This window comes from Callorhinus ursinus, unplaced genomic scaffold (genome assembly GCF_003265705.2).
Source record: "Callorhinus ursinus isolate GAN/ISIS: 27379988/994484 unplaced genomic scaffold, GSC_fseal_2.0 scaffold24, whole genome shotgun sequence".
NCBI classification, from domain to species: Eukaryota; Metazoa; Chordata; class Mammalia; order Carnivora; family Otariidae; genus Callorhinus; species Callorhinus ursinus.
In genome coordinates, this window is record NW_027397086.1 from 20,696,736 (window position 1) to 20,699,259 (window position 2,524).

Genomic DNA, 2,524 nt, shown 5'->3' on the forward strand with positions numbered 1-2,524 from the left:
AGAGCTTGGGAATATGAACCTCTCTTCTGTCTGGGGTTCCCATGGATCGTTAACTTCATGCCAACTCACACTTTACTTTTAAGAATTTGTTATAATGCTAGCTCTTTTCTTCTTACCCTGTTCCTCCAAAGAGGCTCTGGCAAAGGTGAAACAGTTCTTGTGTATTGTCTCTCTGTGGTAGGGCTTGTCATCTGTAGGAATTCAGATCTTCTGATTTGCCTTGTAACCTCCATACTCTGATGGGCTCAAGGGAAGTTATGATTTTATAGATTGTCTGGTTTTCTCTCATTGTTGCCGTATGTTCTCTTGTGGCTTTCTAACTCTCCCTGTGGTTTTTAATTTGAATTTCTTTCATGACTAATGAGTTTGAGCACTTTTTGGTGAGGGGGCAGAGCCAGCTAAAGCTTTATTTGGGAAAAGACACTTGAATTGACTTTTAGTTAGGGGCATGGGCAAGAGAGGATACCCAGGGCCGTAGACTACCCCCAAGGGTAGAATGAGGAGTGGGGCTGAGCCTTAGGTGGGTCCCCTATTCCCAGTCACTCCCCTGCACATTCCCCCAAAGGCTGTATGGCAGCCACAGGAGAGAAGAGACCGGGAGGGACCGCAGTGCCTGTTTACTTGGACAGGACATCAGACGACTCAGACAGGAGCTTCCCATTGCGGGTCTCAATCTTCTTTAAAACCATGGCCTTGGAGAAGCTGAGCAGCTGAAGGAGCTGGAGCCCCTGACAGAGCTGAAGCTGGACTGGAAGAAGCTAAGGCTGTAGCTGAGGCCAAGGCTCATAAGACTCCCATAGACTGAGCTCAGTTCACCAGAGTAGCTGCTGGTGGTCTTGGTAGGGATACTCGTGTTCAGCATCCCAGATTCCAGCCAGCTTTCCTCACCCTCCAGCAGTGTGGTAGGTGGTGATCTTGATGTTCAGGGCCAGCATGATGTTCATGAGCTCCTGGTACTCACGCAGCTGCCACGCCATTTCCTAGTTGGCTTGCTGCAGGGCACCCTCCATTGGCATTGGCATCCTTAACGGCCAGCTTTCTACACTGCTCTGCATCAGTGATGGCAGCCCCCGGGAGGGCCCTTTGGCCTTTGAGGGCCTAGATTTCGGCCTGGATTTGTCTGATGTTCTGGCTCATCTCAGAAATGTCTATTTTTGTGCGTGCAACAGAGGTTATCCCCATGCTTCCTAGCCAGTATCTGCAGTTCCTTGTCCTTGATCTGGTACATGGTCTCAGCATTGGCCTGCCTGTGGTTGGTGAGCTCCTTGTACTGGGCCTTGACCTTGGCAATGATGCCATCTGGTCCAGGGAGCATTCTTGTCCATGAAGAGGACCATGGAGGTGTCAGAGATCTGTGACTGCAGCTGTTGGTTCTCTTCTTCATACAGTGGCCTTAAGGAGTTGTTCTTGTCGGTCAGCCCCTCCAGGTGGGACTCCAGCTCTGCCTTGTTCATGGAAGCTTCATCCACAGCCATTTTGACAAGGACAGTTTCATCCTCCATCTCTGCATGCTCTTTGATCTCTCTTTAATCTCTTGCTTGTGCTTATTCTTGAAGTCCTTCACCAGCCCCTGCATGTTGCCAAGTTCTGTCTCCAGCTTCAGCTTCTCCTGGGCCACTGTGTCCAGCTACTGCCCAAAGTTGTTGACGTAGCTCTCGAACATGTTGTCCATATTGCTCTGAGCCATTTTCTGTCACTGTAAGAGGCTCCACTTGGTCTCCACAATCCGGTTCTGCTGCTCTAGGTTCTACATCTTGTTGATAAAGCAGGTGAACTTGTTCTTGAGGGTCTTGATCTCTTTATCCTGGGTTTGTACAGCCTGGGTGTTGGGGTCCACTTCCAGCTTAACGGGGCAGAGGAGGCTCTGTTTCACTGAGAGCTGTGATGTTCCTCTTTCTCCTGGCCCCGATGTAGCCCCTGACCACACTCATGCTGGTGGCCAGGCCAACCCAGAAGTTGCTCCTGCTGCCCACCTGGGAGAAGGCCGAGCAACTGATGTGGGTGCCAGGCACGCTTGTGTACGAGTGGCTGCTGAAGGCCCAGGGACCAGAGGTGGGCACCTTGTAGGACTTCTGGGTCACCCTGATGGATGCAGTGGAGGCTGGAGTGGAGGCAAGTAGGCTGAACCAGACAGAAACTTGAGGCACTGAGAACCACCCCCTAGATGTGGAACCTTGAGCACCTTTTAATATAACAACCATATCTTTAATTTACCTGCTCCATTGCCTTTGTCTCAAATGCCTTTTCCTTTTATTCTCTGCCTATTCCTTTAAGGGTCAGTTCAAGGGTCCCTTTGTCCACGTAGCTGTCTCTCACCAGCTCTGTCTTCATCTTCCACCCCTACCAAACCTTGCTCTCTCCTCTCCTCCATTTCCCCAGCATTTTGTGCTATTTGACTTAGGCAACTGGGAACTGGGGAAAGATATTACTTTTTTTCTGGTTTCCATTAGTTTTCCTTATGATCAGCTAGGAGAAGCAGAGTAGGTGGAGAGGTAGTGTAAATACCCAGGGTGGATTTTTCCTG

General features: G+C 50.1%; 1 pseudogene; it reads right to left on the bottom strand.

The window, feature by feature from the left end:
• Nucleotides 1-617: 617 nt before the first annotated feature.
• Nucleotides 618-2,201, bottom strand: LOC112836352 (keratin, type II cytoskeletal 8 pseudogene; annotated as a pseudogene).
• Between the last annotated feature and the right edge of the window lie 323 nt (nucleotides 2,202-2,524).